General features: G+C 36.0%; 1 protein-coding gene across 2 annotated transcripts in view; it reads left to right on the plus strand.

Moving 5' to 3' along the window:
- Positions 1-19,161, plus strand: part of MARCHF1 (membrane associated ring-CH-type finger 1) — a 96,281-nt gene that overhangs the window by 28,757 nt on the left and 48,363 nt on the right. The window lies entirely within an intron of this gene.

Raw genomic sequence — 19,161 nt, forward strand, 5'->3', positions numbered from 1 at the left:
TAGTTCTATGGTCTGAATCAGACACAACAGGGAGTAGCATCAAAGTATCTCACAGTTGGATAAGCTAATTCCACCAACTAACCTCTCTTGTTAGGTGAGTAGGAACCTTTTCCAAATGAAATTTTCTTCAAACCCTAATGGGTATGAAATGGTTTAATTTCAAGGAATATCTACTAAACAGAAAATTGAAAACAAATCTGAACTATCTCTATTAGTAACCACAGTCAGTGTGTACATGTTTGTGTGATGGTATCTATACATGTTTATGCTAGTTTCTGTTGACTAACTTCTGCATCATAATCACAGGATTATTGGAAAAGTTGAGTTATTCTTTCTATATCTGCCCTTAAATAAATGTTATAAAGTCTGCTTAAAGATTTCTATATTTCTTGCTGTTCCTTGAGTGGCTTGCAGAATAAGGCCTGCTGCTGTAAAAATCTTCAGCTACATATGCATAGTGTGAATTTAGGATAACACCTGGGGATTTAGTTTCTGGTTTTGTTACCTCAGAGCGAAAAATGCAATTGTCTGCCACTTTACATACCTGATAATTTTAAGCTTGTGATGTAAAGAGCAAGAATATGCTGTGTAAAGTGATACCTCAAGCAGAACATGCCGAGAGACTAGCTTTGAAACTTTTGATAAAAATATTGTTGTGAGGATGCTTGGATGCTATCATATTTTTCTTGCTAGTACTACTTGTCCAATATAGGTATACTGGCATGCCTCTGTTCGTATTTTTAATTAATTTAATAGATCCTGTTCTCAGGTACTAAGTAGTGGGAACATACTGTCGGAGGTGAAGCATCTTGTGTAAGAATATGCTTGATGGTTTAAAAGGAAGAAAATAAACTTCTGAAAGCCATGTTTGGAATAAATGGAAGCCTAATCTGAATGACAGAAGATGAACTAGTCTGTTACTAAAGCTGATGTATGTAGTATTTGTGACACCTTTGTACAGGATATGGGGGTTTTGCACAACTATTTAATTTAGTTTCCTTATAAACGGTGATAATTTTTCAAAATGTTATTCAGCAGAGGTAAGGACTTCGTGTTTAAATTTACTCTGAACTTACTCTGTGAGGAAAAAGTATGGACAAAGCTGCAGACAAAAGACTAAATCACAAATCCTTTTGAATTTTTTTTTTATACACAGACTTTTTACTCATCAGGAATTTTTCCAAATACAGATGAATTAACAGTCTAGAATTCAGATCACTTATGATTTTATCTTACCTCTGGGCAGTCTAGATTCATGAAAGGTTTGTTATACTGCAGGTTTTCATATTTACATAAAAAAATTATCTCTACAATTTTCAGAGCTGTTGGCTTTTCAGGGACTATTATTTAAATTAGTGGGAGCTAAATAGTTTGCTTTACATTTGCAAAGATATCTTCCAGGACTTAATTAGTGAAATAATCTTCCAGGACTGAATTAGTGAAATATTATCATATGTAATATTGTACAACAGTTCTATTGAATCGTGTGAAATGTTTTCATTTATCACCATCTTGGTAACTGAAATGACAAATTTCAGTCATAGTTGTCTGGTTTATGTCTATTAATGTAAGAAGGTCCAAATGAAGACAAATTAAAAGCCCATGTAGCCTGGTATGCTATCTCGAACAACAGCTGAATGTGAATGCTATGGCAAAGGTGAGGTAAGAGCATTACCTTTAGCGTGACTCCCCAGAATATTCTCCTGGCATCCAGAAAATTGTAGTTCAGAAAATTCCTGAACAAGAAGTAATTTGTGTTCCTTTTGAACGAACTTTTCTTCTGGAAGTGTGTTCAGTCATTTTTTGATCCTCTGTAAGCTTTTTAAAATGTATAATGTGCTTATTTAACATTAGGTATTTACTTTGTTCTAAACCTGTTGCCAGCCAGTTTAATTTGATATTCTCTTGTTCTTGTGCTGGTAGACTGGAAAATAATTTCATTTTTTCCATGCCTCTGATGATTTTGTGGCCCTTCATCATATTTCAACTCACTTGTCCCTCTTCTAGTTTGAATGGTTATGGTTTATTTAGTTGTTTCTTGTACAGAGGCCATTCCATCTATTTATTGACCATACAAATTTTCCAGCAGACTTCTCACTCTTCATGTATTTGGGGTAATGAAGAGGATTTTTGTGAATGTTTATGCCTTTGGCAAATTGTTGCTCATTGTCCTTTTTTTTTTTTTTTTTTGGGGGGGGGGCATATCTTTTTACATATAATCACCCAGAGGGTATATTTCTTCATATTTTCATCACATGGACACAACTTCAGCTTTTTGTAGAATTCCTTCGTAGCTGTACATTCAGTTTTTTCAAGACTAAATGATACTGAATGCATTATGAAAATTTGCCCAAGAGTCTCAAATGTTGAAGTCTGGAATAAGATATAGATGTTAAGGCAAGAAAAAAGGTCTGTCTCACTGCTTCATGAGCCAAGATGCAGAATTTCACCTTGAAGAATTTGAGCTCCAAAGTGGTATAGATGAATCTCAGTCATTTTCATAGGGATTAATATTACTATTAATTTCTCTGCAGTTTTGAGTAGATATATGTACAGTCTAGATTGATAGTACTTTTTTTTTTTGTATTTGAATTTCACTTTACAGTGCTAAACAGAATATGAAGTGCTGCAGAAACACAGTGAGACCTGGGTAGGTAACCTATTTCTCAACAATTATTCTATCAGCTAAATACAGAGAAGGTCCTCAAAAAAGAATTTTTTGCTTGCCTTGGCTAGCTTAATTGATAAACTGTCTCACAGAAAGCTTAGAGCCATAATAGAGGAAAAGAAGACAGATGGTCAGTGATTAATACAAAAATAATTTTTCATGATGGCCAAGATGAATTTGCAAAGGTGTGGCAAAGGCAAAGAAGCTTTGTGAGGGAAGTGCTGCTTTTTTTTTTTTCTTTTAGCTACGCTGAGTATACGATATACTGTATAGTGGATTTTCTATACAGTGTTTAATACAGCAGAGCTGGCAGTTTACAATATGCTGCAAATACATACTTAATAAACTAGCAATTCACCAGCTAAGGTTCATTTCACAGGTATGATTCTTGTCATAATTAATTCATTGAAATAAATAACTCTGAAAAACACTGCCTTTTTGTAGCGGTTCTGGTTTGTGTCATTTTCGTCATGAAAAATACCACGAACTGTGTTGTATTTCTCATTATTTCCTTTTTATGCTTTTTAAAGTGCCTGAGAGTAAAAGAAGTGAGGAAATTACCCTCAATTTACCAGATTTTTTTAGTTGCCAAATATACAAGCTTGTTGCCATAGAGATCAGTGCACAATTCAGATGCCTCACTCACTGCTGGTAAAGGGAGCACCTGAATGGATTATTGGGTGAATATTTGACTATATTAAATAGCTAAATAAACTACAGGGGTTAGAAGACATTTTTTTTTAGGATGCAAGGGAAGTTACTGATATCCCAACGTCTACTCTCAGATTCCAGTAAGTACTTGTAAAAGACATACAGCTTTTCATTCTCTGCTCCTGTTACATGTCCTTGTTTTCTTAGTACCACAGAACATGTACCATTGGAGAAGTCTGCTGTAAAACTGAACTGAAAAGCTAATGTAAAGATGAACTCAAAGCTGCATGCACTGCGGCACTTAGAGTGGGAATTTAGCTTGGATTGCATTGCTTGCAATGCAAAAGTGATTTGAAGCGGTGTAAAAGTATAATTTTTTAATGTTTAAAGTGGAAGAATAGATTCTTGCTACTGACTGAGCATCTCAGAGGCAGGATGTGGATTTCTTCCTTGCATCTTTCAGATCCCGTAGCTGATTCAGGGCTCCTGGTACTGATTTTTGCAGTGAGAGAACTGAGGGACTGACAGCAAGGCTCTTTTAATGTTTTTTAACTGGAAGTGTCCCCTAATGTTTCTGCAATTATCAGCTAATCGCACTTTCTCCCTCTCCTTATGTTGTGGAGATTCTTACTGAGCAGCTCATATGCAGACCTGAGAAGGGAAGAAAATCCAGCTGTGCTACTTCTTCCTTCCGGTTAATTGCAGAGGCAAATTACTTGCACCACGAGAAAATATCATAGTGAGACAGTGGCTCTGGGGATATAACGTTGTCTATTGTACGAGGGAGAGCTGGGACATTTACATGACTTCTCTCCCCCATGCATCTCCTTACATAAAGAGCTATTATACTTTGCCTTATGAGTACTTTGCATCACAGAGGCTTAACATATTTTATCTGTGCAACACTTAATTTTCTGTCTTTTATCTGGGCCTTTTGAGCATATTTTGATCCAATTTCCCTGGGAAGCACAATGTAGGGAAGGAAGTGCTCTGACTTTGCGTTAACCCTGTGTAGTGCAGGCTGAGAGCGGTTGGATGGCTGAGGTGATCATGTTCACAGGGACTGCAGTTGTGACTGACGTTTGCATACACTAGGAAAGGGAGGGGATTTTCACTATCCTTTTCAATTAAACTATGTATGCATTGATTTTAAAAGAGAAATTGTATCAGAGCTGTTGTTATTGGAGATTATATTTTCATCTTTTATTACCAGTAAAATTTCTCCATCTAATCACATTATGCAGTTATATTCCTCATTCTGCTAATTGGGACCTTATTAGGAAGTTCTGCCACTTTGTCCTTGTCTTGCCTCCTTAGTTTGTCTGTAATGTGAATGAGTAAGCTGAGTTGTGTGCTGTAGTGCTTGGCTGTATCAGAGTTCAGTGGTTTTAGTACGTCTATTTTCTTTGAATGCAAAAGGTTAATTTCATTTTGATGTAGATTAAATGTGGCTACTGACCTTTACAGCTGGAAAAACAGGTAGAATCATACTTTAATTAACCTCCCAACCAGGATACATATTTGAAACTTACTCAAAAAACCAAATGTTTTAAATACTACTGGGAGACACGTAGGAATAGTGGATCACTGATATCCGAAAACATTAGAATTGTCCAGCATTAGAAGAAAGGAAATGTTTATTACTGAAGTGCTGAAGCATACAGCTGAGCTTGGAAAGAACTAAGGTAAACCTAAATTGGCATATTGAAATTAAGTCTTCAACCTTTGTCTTTATTGTAAAATGGGAACAACAAGGAAGATACTGAAATCGTCGGCTGCTCTATTGACATTTTCCCTAACCTGTCCTCTTTTCCAGCTCGCTGTCGTAGCATTCCATGGCCCTTCCAAGTTAAAACACAAACAAGTTCTGTGGAATTAGGTTGTGTGCTATTTTAAGAGAAACTAAACTCTGGAAGCAAGGAAAGAAAGAAAAAAAAAAAAAAATCTAATCTCTTTACATTGTCTTTGCTTGATCAGTCAGCATTTGTAATCGGTTAAATGCTTAATTAAAAAAATCAGAACTGAAAATTGAATCCCTAATCCTTTCTCTGAGGCTCTTCTCTGTAATACTTCCCTAGTATCTCAGATTGTGAAAGCTCTGTTTTGCTTGTTTATAGCAATAATTGGCAAGAGTACTGTTTCTGTATGAGGGGAAAAAATTCATTTGGAGCTAAAGATGGTTTTTTAAGTCTAAATAAGAATCACCTGAATACCATCTGCATTTTTATAGCTGTATAAGCTATATTTCCCACAGTTGGGAGGCCTGGTTCCTAAAAATCTGAAAGATAATGTGATGCTGAGCATCATGTTGCAAAGTGTGGACCACTACCGGAGATGAATGAAGCAGATCTTCAGTGAACCTGGATCCAGCTGCCGCTGCCTACATCACCAGTTAAATACCTGCTTCAGATACAAGTGGCAGAATATTGTTTATTTTCTTAAAATAGTATAACTGCGCTTGAAGTCCTTTCCAACATGGACTGCTGGAAATCTGGAAGTGTACCAAAGGCTGAAAATTTAGAGCATTTATCACGTTGAAGACCTACTGTAGTGAAATGAGAGGAAGTGAGGTATCTATTTAGAAGATGACAATAGTGATTTGTGTGTAAAGTTATCTCACATTACGTGTTGTGACTAAGAAAAGCATGATTCCTTGGTGAGAAAGCACAGAAAAGATGAGTGGGATCACACATGCTTCATTGTTGCCTGCAGTAGTGGAAAAAATGCAAAGCATAAAGTATTAACTGATATCTAAGACAGTAATTAAAATGTTTCATGAATAAGAGACTAGGTAATTTCGGTGGTGTTTTTAACAGCTAGAGCCTTTGAAGACAGACACACATAAATGCATAGAATATTGTGTGCAAATAAGTCAATTACAGTGTCAGGATGTTACTCCCAACACATTAGTCTAAATTCTGTGCAGTAATTAACAGATATGAATAAAATAAATATAGTCTATTCTATATTCTGGTAAGTAGTTATTTATAGCCACTCTGGGAAAGTTCAAATTATTGTCTATCCTAATTATGCCAAGGACATTTTTATTAGCCATGAAGGTCTGACTGGGAGGAATTAACAACTGCCTGCAATGTCTTTGCATTATAGCTGATCAGATATCTTGGCAGAGACACTTCTTATATTTTGATTTTATTTTTCTGTTCATTCATTTATTAGTCACATCTGGAATCAGAAATTGTGCTCTTAATAGTAAAATCTTCCCTTGCCTAAGCTAAGGTAACATTTTGTCTTCCCCAAGACAGTCTAGATGATCTTCAAGGTCCCTTCCAACCTAAACCATTCTATGATTCTGTGATTCTGTCTGTTTTCCCTGAACTTCCTCCTTCTTTCCCCCTTGGTGTTCCTCTTCCATCCAAGAGATTTCTGTCATAACACAAAATCGGCTAAGGAGTAATCAGTAAACAGTGTGCTCTATATGTCCACCCTTTCAACACATCTTTGAGACTGAATATGAAGGTCACGTCTATCTGGGAATAAAAGACCTGCAGAAGGCTACTGCATGAATATGTATGACTTGATGGGCAAGTCTGCTGAGAAATAGGTGTATACTGTGTTCCACACTTCTTTTTTACTTGCATTATATTAAGTGGAAAATAGGATAAAGATTTAGCCTTTTAATTAAACATTAGGGTAGCTGTAAATAAAAAAAAATAACACCCAAACAACTTTTTGTGTAATAGTATCCCTCCATCCCCTGACTGAATAAATGAATATATAGCAATAGGTAGACTTGTGAGTTCTAAGAATAAGCCAAATTTAATTGTAATTTCTACAACATCCTTCCTCTAATGAATATACTGAATATTTTAGAAAGCAGAGAAAAAAAAAATTGTGGCCTGGATCATCAGCCTTTCTGTCCTAAAATATTCCACATGTAACTGAACCAAGGACCTAGTCTTTGTCATGGAAGCTTTCCAAGGATTGGAGCAAATGACACATTTCTGGGATTGTGCAATATTATACTACTGTTAATTTATGAAAAGACTCAGTAACTTTAGAGATGTGAATCAGACAAAGCTTACCTGTAAGCAAAAATTATTTTTTTCTGTGATGAAGCATATATGAAAACTTCACAGTAGGAAAGTTTGAATTACCTTGGTGGATTCCATCATTTATGAAGGAGGGTGATCTCTGGGTCAAAGTACATAGAAATAAGATTTTAACTACTTCAGTGTTAGCTCTAAAGCAAAGAAGTGGCTGTAGATGCGTATTTTAAAACTTGCCAGCTGTCTTTCCTCCAAATTTTCTACATCTTTTAGTGTGACTAAATATATCATTTCACAAACTTTCAAGTAGAGCTTTGTTGAAAAGAATTTTTAGGGGAATTCTGTCATTTAAGTGCTAGAGTTTATATTTTGGCTTGGTGTTTAAAGAGGGAGGAGTTGCAATGTCCAAATTTATGTTGAAATTACAAACTACATAATAACTAAATTAATGGGTAGATAATTAAATTAAACTATAAGCTCCAAATTGATTAATTATTTATTAACCTCAGTTAATCTAGTATTAAGATGAATTTGGGGATTTCCAGAAGAGGTAGGAAAGATGCTGATGAATTTGTCTGTGGAATCTATGTGCATCTCAGATTCAACTGGCATAAAATTCCTTCATGTCCTTACATTTATTTTTTTCCACTTGTGATTGTAAGGCTTCAGACATGCTAAACCCATAGCACTAAGAGTCATGGGCCTTTAAATCTGGGCCTGCTGGTGCAGAATTAGATTATTCAACTGCTAACATTTCTGAGTTTTCAGCTACATCTGGTAGTAGCAACCCTGACCACCAGGGTTCAACAAAGGTTCTTTTAATCCTACTCTTATCTAGTGTCAGTATTTTCTCTGAGCTTTACTGTTCCGCTTACATTTCTGTTATGTATGTTGAGATACAGGTTTATTGCATATCAGAAGCCAGGCATGTAGTCAAACAATGTTGTACTTTGTCCAGTTCTGTTTCCATTTTTTTTTTTTCTTAGCATTATTACTTAGTACTTAGGATGTATGTTCAAGAAGTTAATTATTTATAGTTTCGCTCCTATAGCTGGAGATCAGTGGGTTCAGGCTGAATAATTAAACAAATTGGCCAATGAAATGTGTCACCTGTACTTTAAAAGATTTGAATGCTTGGATATCCTTTGGAGGACTGGGGGAAATGCTATTTCCTTTCATTTTCCCTTTTACTTGGAGGAGTTTGAGCTAAAGGGAAATTGAAAACATAAAACTTGTAATCAGATAAAAGGTATAAAAATGTGATCTTTGAGCATACAGCACATTATGAAGTAAAGTTTTATAGCTGTATTGAAATTGAGGCATTTTGACTTCATGTATTTAATTAATCTTTTGTCTTTTGATAAATATTTGGCTGTTAGACAAGTACTTGGCCACCCAGAGTCTTTCATCTCTGGTACTAATTGACTGGAATCCAGCAGGTCACAATAACTGGCAGACAACAAAGTGACCTCTGAATTCTGGCTTCTGAAACAAGTTAGTTTGTCTTTTCAATTAAAAAATCTGCTTACAGTCATCAGGTTACGTGGTCCACAGACTGTGTCTACTTTCTTGTAAAAAAATTTGTATGCATTGCTCCTTACAATTATTTGCTGAAATTTGTATACTGACCACCAAGAGTGTTCTTTGGAGAGATGATCATCACAGAGACCAGATGTTTGGGGAAACATTCTGAAGGATGATGAAAGGATGTCACTCATAAGAGAAAAATAAAGAGCTTTCAGACTGATAATTGAACAAACATTGATTGGAGTTCAACATTGTGATGATATTTTGACAAAGTCTTCTCTTCAGATTCACTGCAGGTCTTATGGAAAAGCAGTTTGATAGAGTACTGGGAACTTTGGAAAATAAGTATAGTGGCTAGTGTACTGAAGTTCTATCATGCTGTACAAGATAGAATGAAAAAACCAGATCTTTATTGATCAAGCATGGAAATGCTTAAATAGGTTATCTGTAAGTGATAGTAATATGTAAATGGTAGAACCATTTGATTTGAGTGCTGCAGTGAAATTTATTGTGTTGCATTTCTGTTCATCATAGATGAGAGGTAAAAAATTATAATTTGATGTCACAGTGAGGAGGATTCTATTTCACTTGCTCTGTGTGTCAAACCGATTTAACGAGGGTAACACAGTATGAAAATAAGTGATAGTTAAATAGTTGATTTATTTCATATTTGAAACCAAGAGATACACAGTGACATATGTGTCACACCTATGTAGAAGTAACAAAACAAAGCTGAACTAACAGTCATACCTTAGCAAAACAGATTGACAAAGTAAAGCCTGCAGACTGTTTGTTGCATTTGTATTTCATAGGAAAAAAATTAGAAATTGCTGCTTGTCTTCATTTTCTGTATCTAAGTAATGCCAAGGAAAAAAGCTATAAAAATAACATTTGCAATTTTCCAAGGTAAGGTATCTTTGTCAACAACACCCAAACACTAAATCTCCCGGAGCATGTCTCCAGTAACAAGTAAATGTAAATCAAGTGTTAGTACAATCATGCAGGTTGTTTATGATTGCCAGGTAATTTAGATATTAGCAACCAAGTAGCAAAGGTGGTTTTGACATGGGGAAATCTATCATAAATTATATTGCTACCTGTTATAACTCAAGTGCTCTGATTAATGTAGTCAGCTGGTTGAAATTATACTGGCTGTAGTTGGACATTGATACAATAATCATAAAAGCTCTGTATTTTTGCTGAAGAGAAGTATCCTGGCAAATGGGAGTGGAAAACAAAAACATTAATAAGATGTTTGTAGGCCAAGATTTGTTTCTAAATGTGACAAATAAATCTTCTATAGACACTGTGTGTCAGAGTAGTTAGAGCCTTGTATTGAATGTCAATATGTGCACAGTTCTCTGGTGAAAAACTAACAGTAATGAATTAATGCAATTTCTCTCCCTCCCTGTAGGTTACTCTCTTGCCTCTAAAGAGCTAGCTCTTTTAAATGCCTGTATGCATAGGGAAAATTTTACTTTCTATGTGGTCCCATATTTTGACACAACAGGGAAAACATTTTCTAGTGTTTGTTTTTCATTCCGTTGCTTTTCATTTGTATTTGCCTTTTTCTATTTTGATTTATTTATTTTTGTAATCTTTTCTTCACTCGTAATTAGTATTATCCCTCTTTGCATTTTCTCATTTCATTCCATTTGTGAATAGTATTCCATCCATCCTGATCGTACCAAGGTATGTCATTAAAGTACAGACTAGCAGCTTGTTCATTTTCAAATTATAGTCTTCCTGTGGTTTTGCCCTCGGACTTTTTAATAAGAAGGTAATGGTAAGATTCACTTATTCAATATCTATCTTTGCAGCTTTTAATTTTTGAATCTGTAGTCAGCTTTGGATAAAGACAGGCAGCACTTATATCTTGTTAGAAAAGTATTACTAGGAGGTATCATTTTGGCAGCCTTTTTTCTTCCCCCCATGTATAAACTGAAGAGCAAAGGCAGCTAGTTACAGTAGATTTTTCATGCAGTGTTATGCTTGATGCTCAGTGTTCACCGAACGATTCCTGAGTTGACAAGGACAGATACTATTTTAGATGTGTATTTTTGAATACTAGAAGTGATTTAGGATACCTCATCATAGAGAGCAACCTTGGATTAAATGCTTGTGATTTTTCTTAAGGTTAAAGTAAGCAAAAGGGTAAATGAAACCTGGTTAGTTTGAAGAAATAATGCTCACATGGACAGTCAGCTGATGAGTTCAGTGGGTGAAACTAGGAGTGTATGGAAATTTCACACATACTTAAAAAATGAACCTGGTCATGTGAAATTATATTTTGTTAGTGTATGTTAACCTAGAGACTGGTTGGGATATTGGTGTCCATAGATTCTGGTGGGCAGCATCATTTGGAAATGAGCTGGGTGTTATAACACGGGTTTCTTTTTAAAAAGAAGAGTGCCATGAACCTATCTGCCAGTCGGTGCAATCTGCTGTGTTGCCCTAGATCAAGGAGGCAGAAAGATCCACTGGCACCAGGCTGTTGCCACACAACAGTGTATTGCTTATTACCCAAGTCTATCCTGAGCAACATACATGTTTCACCACCTACTAGAGGTAAGTGGAGAGATTTATCAAAAACGTGGTGCATTGTATTGAACAATGTAAAATACTGGTACTTCTCATTTGCACTTGTTTCTACAAATCCCCTCAATTCTCTTTGGTATTTTAATAATTTGATTATTTGAACACAGAAACATATCATGCTTTAAGTCAGGGTGTGACAGCACCTTGTCTGCTTCAAATGTACTTGCCAAAGTATGTTCTGTTGCTGAAGGATATGGATGCAATTTGTGATATTTTTGGTAGACTGGAACTTCATCAAACAGTTTACATTGGAAACTTAGCCTGTGGTAACTTGTTCTAGTACTCCAACCTTGAGTCATGTGGGGCTGGGTCTGGATTGTTGCACTGCCTTTTGTTGACTTGGATGAGGAAGTATGTAATCTGCAGCAGGAAAATGTGGAAGGTGGTTCTTAGATCAGTTTAAGGTTTGTTCAAGTTCTTTTCTGCATTCATTGGGGGAAGGGATGTGACCTCCTTTAGCCTCTGAGCTGAATCAAATGGCTTGTCTTGGTCTGCAGGTGCAGAAGGAAATTAGAGTCACTTCTAACCCTCAGTTCCTGCTTATCTGAATTGCAGTAGGAACATGTTCACTTTGCTCCTCAAAAGCAGGAGATACTAATGAGAGAGACCCTTTGACTGCTGTCTATGGCTGCTTTGTTGTAAACCTCTTGCCCACCTTGATCTTCTGAAATCCCGGCCTTTTTTATTTTCAGTTTTTAACCTCATCCTCATTAGTATTAGGTATTACCAGAAATAGTTTTCCAATAAAAGCTTCTGGCTAGCTTCTTATCTCACGACCAGTCAAGGGCAGCTATGCGACACACGTTGTCTGTTTACTGATTTGTGTTGAGCTTATTTCCAACTTCATGATTATTTTATTTGTAATTTTGGCAAGGATTTCTAGGAACTTTTCACTTTTGCAAAGTATGGTACAACAAAGTAAAATCTAGCTCTTTATGTGAGCTGTTAAAGGAATTGCACTTAACGTCGGATGAGTCTAGTTTGCGCTGTTTTCTGTGTTGTGTTTCAAGGTTGATTCCATGCTGGTTTTTTTTTTTTTTTTTAAATGTAGTGGTGTATTTATTCCGATTTTAAAAACAGTTTTGACCTTGTACCTCTGTGCGATACAGAGAAAGTGACCAAACATTGTAACATGGAAGTTGTTCCTGTAGTTGCAGGTAGAAGCATCACTGTGAAACCCTTATATTGTAACAGCAAGCATGCTGTTGACTTATCTTGGCCTGTGATGGAAATTGCTCTGAGCCTCATTAGATTGTAATTATAATTTTCAACTCAAAAGGATGGTGGATCAGAATCTGATGTATTTATCATGCTTATTAGCTGCTTATGCTAAAAAAAACCTGCTACACTGAGTCCAGTGAGACTGATGTGAATTAAGGTAGTATAAGATATGAGAGGAAAGGAACCTAGCCCACTAGAGATACCAGCACAAAAAGCAGCTCTAAGTAACACAGTGATATGTCTGAGCCATGCAGTTGGTGGCATTGTAGATTTCTGTTCAGAGGAAAAGATGCTGAAGAAGAAAATGTTCAATTCCAAATCTTATTACAGTGAAAGTACCAATGTGTGATTTTTATTGTTTTAAGTGCTGCAAATCTGGCCACAAAGATATCTTACTTGCAAAGTAAGCAACAGGGCATATGACAAGTAAAGCACCTGTACATTATTTTAATGTAAGGTTACCTGGCAGCCCACTAGTAGGGAGGCGCCTTGATCATTGCTATATACCCACAGAATCACAGCATGGTAGGGGTTGGAAGGGACCTCTGGAGATCATCTAGTCCAACCCCCCTACTAAAGCAGGTTCACCTACAGCAGGTTGCACAGGATCGTATACAGGTGAGTTTTGAGTATCTCCAGAGAAGGAGACTCCACAGCCTCTCTGGGCAGCCTTTTCCAGTGCTCTGTCACCCTCAAAGGAAAGAAGTTTTTCTGAATGTTTTTGTTCTTTTACCCACGTATATATATGTGGAAAATGTATGTATGGAAAATATGCAACTTCTAGGGTAATAAAGTTAACTTCTTTAGGTTACACTGGATTATGTAGTCTGTTTCCACAGGGGACAGTCAGAATGGCACCTTTGAAATGGTTCAACATCCTCAGAAACTTTATTTGTGATAATCAGCTGGGTTTGCACAGCTGTGCTTTACAATAGAGATCTTCAGACTGTTTAGATTTACCTTCTCCACAGGCTTTTTGCCTACTGGCCTTATAGGTGATTTGGCATGAATGTTGAACTTCATTAAGAAGTTAAAATTTATTAGAATGGCAAGTTACTTGTTTACAAAGAAGGGTGATAAATTTTCTTACATTTTAAAATACAGACTTAAATACCAGTAATTTTTTTATTTGGTGATTTAGTGGTATGATTCATTTATAAGAGGAGTTATATGGCAAACTCTTGACTATTTTAATGTATGAAAAAATAAATAAAAAATGTAACAACACAGAAAACAATTATGTGAATAATGAAAGATAACTGTCAATTCATGATCGGCTGCTTTCTCAGTATTATTTTGGGCGAAAATCTGCTTTGAGTTCCTTCCAGGACTCAAATTCCTCACATCAAAGCTGTTCAGAAATCGCCAGTTACTCTGAAAGTTGTTAGGATGCTATTGCCAGCAACTGGTTTCCCCCTGCCCCTGTTTCCTATAGAGAAAAGACTGTTCAAGTCCAAACTGGCCAAGAGACAGTCAGTCTGCTCTGTCAGTAGTAACATTGTCATTATCTTCTTAGAATAAATAGTAATAAATAAATATGTATATACTTGTATTTGTTTTAATAATTTAGGCTACAACATGAGAAACTGTGAAACACTTCTTGAATAATGTAACAGTAATCACAGTGTGGGAGACAGCGTTATCCTGGCTCTGGCCACGCACCGTGGTAAATAATTAGAAGAGCGAACACGTTTACATATCTATACATATAAATACATTCATAAATAGATAGTTCTATCAATTTAGATATTTGATGTATACATATATATAAATGTGATATAGTATATGTGAGTAATATAAACAATACTTATTATACTATATGTATTTTGTTGATATTTAATTTCATTTTTACTAATAATTTTTATTATTTGTATTTTATTATTATTTTAGTTAAAGGTTACATCTGCATCACAGTCTGTGATATTCCCAGGGGACTTTTCTTCTGTGGGTTGGCCCTTTGAACCCAGCTGTTCTTTGGTATTGAAAACATTCTGCATTCCCCAGTAAAATTATGCATGATGCCCAGTAATTACATGGCATGTTTATGTCTTAATTATGGGCATTGGAGGTTTTGTTTATCAGTTAAAGCAAATGTTGCCTGTTTTGTGTGTTTGTCTTTTTGTTTTCATATTAAGGTTTTGAAATAAATATATCGAGTCCACGCATCAATTTTAATAATGCTAATTCCTGCTCTTTAGATTTCCAGCGACTGACATTGCTAGTTGAGATCATCTACATATCTGGTTGCTCAGGCCATAAAGCAAAAGCAGTTTCTGCTCCTGTTCAAAATTCTAGGGAAAAGGTGCTGCAAGGAGGCTCCTGTGTGGATGCAGTGAGGGGGGGTACTAGGTGGAAAGGGACTTCAGGCAGGCAAAACCACATTTGTTTGGCTTGTGTTGTGCTTATGTTTCAGAGACATTTATTTTTGTGCTATATTGTGATACAATGTCTAGAAGAAAATCTGTCATTACAGCTGTGTATAGAACTCTAAGCCTGAGGACTGTGTGCAGATGTGTGAAGCAGCATGATGCACCATGGGGGTGCAAAGGTTAGAGCCCACAGAAAAGAAAACAAAGGCAAAATATTTTGTGCAAAGGGTTTTTTTGGTGGGTGGGTTGGGCGTATGTGTGACAGAAGTTATTGCTTAAGATTCTCCTGTGAGTTGAGATGTTGTGGTTGCTTCTCAATGCTGTTGTGCTCTCTTCAGAGAGATGAAGTGCAATCCATTAGCCAGTTGCCTGGGTCAGCCCGAGTGATGCTCAGAGCCAGAGCAGAGCAAGAGGCAGCTAAAGGAAAGAAACCAGACAAATGGATTAGTTAGTTTAAAATGTGCTTTGCTACCCAGCAAGACTTAAAATCGTTAACCATGCATATGAATATTTATGTGAATCAGAATGCAACCAGCTGATCTACCGCTTTCCTCTTTAGAATGAGAGCCTGAACTCTTCACAGCAGTATTTTAGGAATTTGTTATTTCTACCCCGTTCCTCTAACCAGCCTGAGTTTTATTGTCTTGATTTAATAAAACATCTACTTGTTAGCAACATAAGTTACATTTAGAAGTTGGGAAAAACTGCCTCTTTAAGAATCAGAAAGTTTAATGGGCTTAAATTTAAGCTGGTCACTACAAATAATATCAGTTCAAGAACCCAGTCTTGTACTGAAGAGAGATTTTAGGAGGTGGTTTACTGTCACAGAAAGAGAGATTTTGCAATTATTTTATTTTTAATTATTTTAATTCCTTATTACATACAGAGTTGTTTTCTTGGTATGCTGTGGTGGGACAGGTAAATATAACTTTCCTCCCAAAGGAGTTTCATGAACATGTCATAATCTGAAATTTTGTGGCGTTATTTCTCTTTTTTGTCTTCCTCCCAGAATTTGTATTGAAGGCTGAATTCCATTTTCAATTGTATCCTTGTATGATCTTGGTAAAACTGAATTCTTAGGAAATTTACGAACACACACTTATTTTGCTTTATATTCCAGTGGAATAGTTACAGGAGCTTGTTTCTGTGCTGTCAGTTTTGAAGAGGTGCCTGATGAGTGTTTGCAGAGTGTAACACAAGATAGGAGATGAGGTATTGGTGGTATAGGATGTCTGAAAATAAGGACAGGCATTTCAGTGTGGACTGAATAATACAACAAACAACCTGAAAAGGTTGTACCTATCATCGTTAGGAGGAGCAGCCTTGGAAGGAGTTGTTTTGCTGTTTTGTTGACTGGAGGAAAGGATGGTTTGAGAATTTTAGCAAGAGACCTCTCGGAATATTTTGTTTTAACTTTGCTCAAGGGACAGAACTCTGTATTTGTAAATTTAGAAAACTCAGTCAGGGAGATCAAGAACCCTCGTTACAGACATTAAATAATTCCTGCTGAGAACTGTTAATTCTAAAAGTTGAATACTACTTTCTTTTAAATAATCTGATTGGAAGGACATGATAAGACATTTCCCTGATGCACAAAAATGTGTATAGATGTTTGAACATATATTTCTTTGGATATAACTTTTCAAATGTAAATTAATATTGAATGTGTGGAAAATAAATCTTTTTATTAGTGTTTAGCAAGCTTGTAGGGAAAATGTTCTTCAGTAAAGATAGTCCACTTACAGTAAGAAACCTAATCAATTATTCTTAATGATGTGAGTACTTTGTAAACATAAACCGTTAAAATAAAAGCACGCAGACATTCTTTAAGGACACATTCAAAAGAGATTTTGCCATAACTTTTCTATTCTATTCTTTGTTAGTATTAACAGTAATGCAAGTTGAATGTGAACTTGAATGAAGAATTCTGTCTTTGATTTGTGTATGGTTCTTTAGTGGAACATTTTGTGTTTTATTTGTATACTCTTCAGGATAAATCACCATGAAATACCTGAACTTGGAAATTATGATTAAATTTATTTATTTATTTTCCCAGAAGCTGTAGAGCCAGCACTCCTTCTCTCAATTTAGACCATTCAGTGTATGAGCTAGTACTTTGCAGAATGTGGATGCTAGGAGTTTTCAGTTAGAGTCCGGAGCTTGTTGTAACTAAAGTGAAGAAGATATGTGCCGTAGTGAAGAATGGATCATGTAAAAAGCCTAGAGAGCTATAGTCAGGAAATAGGTTTTGAAAATGAATCTTGAATGACAGATTGTTAAAAGAAAGGAAGTTAGAGTTCCACACTGACAGAAAATACAAAATATTTCTTTACTCCAAGTGATGGAGGATAAAGGTTGTGTGCTTTAGCAGGGAGTTTTTCAGCTATGATCCTCACTCATAATTTCTAACCACAAGAGGGAAATTAATTTCATGGCTCCGTAACTTCTATTATTTTGAGTTCAAAGCAGAGCTTCTCTGAACATTGTTCCAGAATATCAAAAGTATATTTTCTGTGGATGTAAATGAAGACATTCAAAACTGTATATATTTAATGTTGTCTAGAAATGATAAGCAATTATTAATTTATTACCAAAGCTACAGTGGGTAATATATCACAGAAGTATTATTTGAATCATAGAATACTTCATGTCAGAAGGAATCAGCTGGTTCACTTCCCTTTTCAAAGTGGGGCCAACCTCAAGGACAAGATATAATAAATAAATGCATAACTTGAAGAATTTTTTTTTTAATTCTTCCTAAAAAATAAGAAACCCTGACACACAAACCTGAAGGTGGTTAAGTCCTGAGAATTAGCTGGTATTATAGAATAAAATGGAGAATCTTATATGGTCAGGGAGTTCAGTGATGCTGTTTTTTGGGGGGCAAGAGTCTGTTGTGCAACTTAGCAGTAGTGAAGACAAAGTAAAAAGAGAGATAGTTCAGTATATTAATATTTGCAGTGCAAAAAAATTGATGGTGCTGAAGGAGGGAACAAAACCAGAGGCTATCTACAGTCTGAGGGAAGAGAGGTTCAGAATGTGTGTGAAACAAGTAGATTTGAAACTACTTCTCATATGGGTGTGCTTACTGAGGTTGAGATCGAAGCAGCTTTTTTAATATAAAAATGAAAAAGTGTTTTTTCCTAAATGTTTGCTGACAAATTGCCTAAGGTCTTTTTTTTCGTTCATTTTTGCCATTGCAAAACTGTTCTGTTCTACAAATTATTGCAGAAATATTAATTTCTAGACCAGACAAATGCATTAATGGAGTAGGAAATTTAGCCTCTTTTAACTGGCAGCTTCTGTATTTTTCTGTAGTTCTTTAAATGAAGGATGAGGAGGGGTGGGTCATAGTCAAGCTGAAAGCCTTTTATGGACACATATGCGTGAAATTATTAATGTATCTGCCTGCCACAGTGATGCATGCATTGCAAATTAAGCCGCACAGGTGAAAGAGTCTGCTTTGGGTTTTGTCCCAGTTCCCCCAAGCAGGTTGTCTAACAAATGTGCTCAAATGGTGTCTAGTTCAACCCCTTCTAGGTAAAAAGCCATCTTGTTTATATGAATATTTCACCTGAGTGTTTGAAGCTACATTCCCAGCGCTGAGAAAAATATCTCCATGACCTCCTTAAGATACATGCATTTACCAAGGGGATAAGAACTGTTTCTAAAATATCTTTTACCTTTTCAGTGTAAATGAAGCTGAATCTATTGCTGGGGAAGTGCAAATACTGAACAAATTATTGAACCACTGCTTCACTTCCTCCTTTGGATTACCAGAAAAACACGGCGTGCTGTAGCAATGTAGCTATTCAACCTACACTTTATCAATGGTTTCAGCTGATGGTGTTGGGTTGCGTGCATGCGTTTTTTGCACAAGCGAGAGGGGATGGAGGGGTAGGTGCTAAATCGAACTACATCTTTGACTGGTTACAATTTGTTGTTCTCAGAACATGTCTGGCCAGGAAGTCATGTAGTACTGTTTTAATTTTCCTGAAAGGATGAATTCAACTTTTTGAGCAGGGATATGTCCAATGTAACTAGGTGGATCTTATTATTTGTCATGAAACATTTCTCTTTGTACAAAAGTACCAGCTTTCATGAGAAGCTGTGATGATAC

The sequence above is a fragment of the Leptosomus discolor genome, chromosome 4, assembly GCF_034619465.1.
Source record: "Leptosomus discolor isolate bLepDis1 chromosome 4, bLepDis1.hap2, whole genome shotgun sequence".
NCBI lineage: Eukaryota > Metazoa > Chordata > Aves > Leptosomiformes > Leptosomidae > Leptosomus > Leptosomus discolor.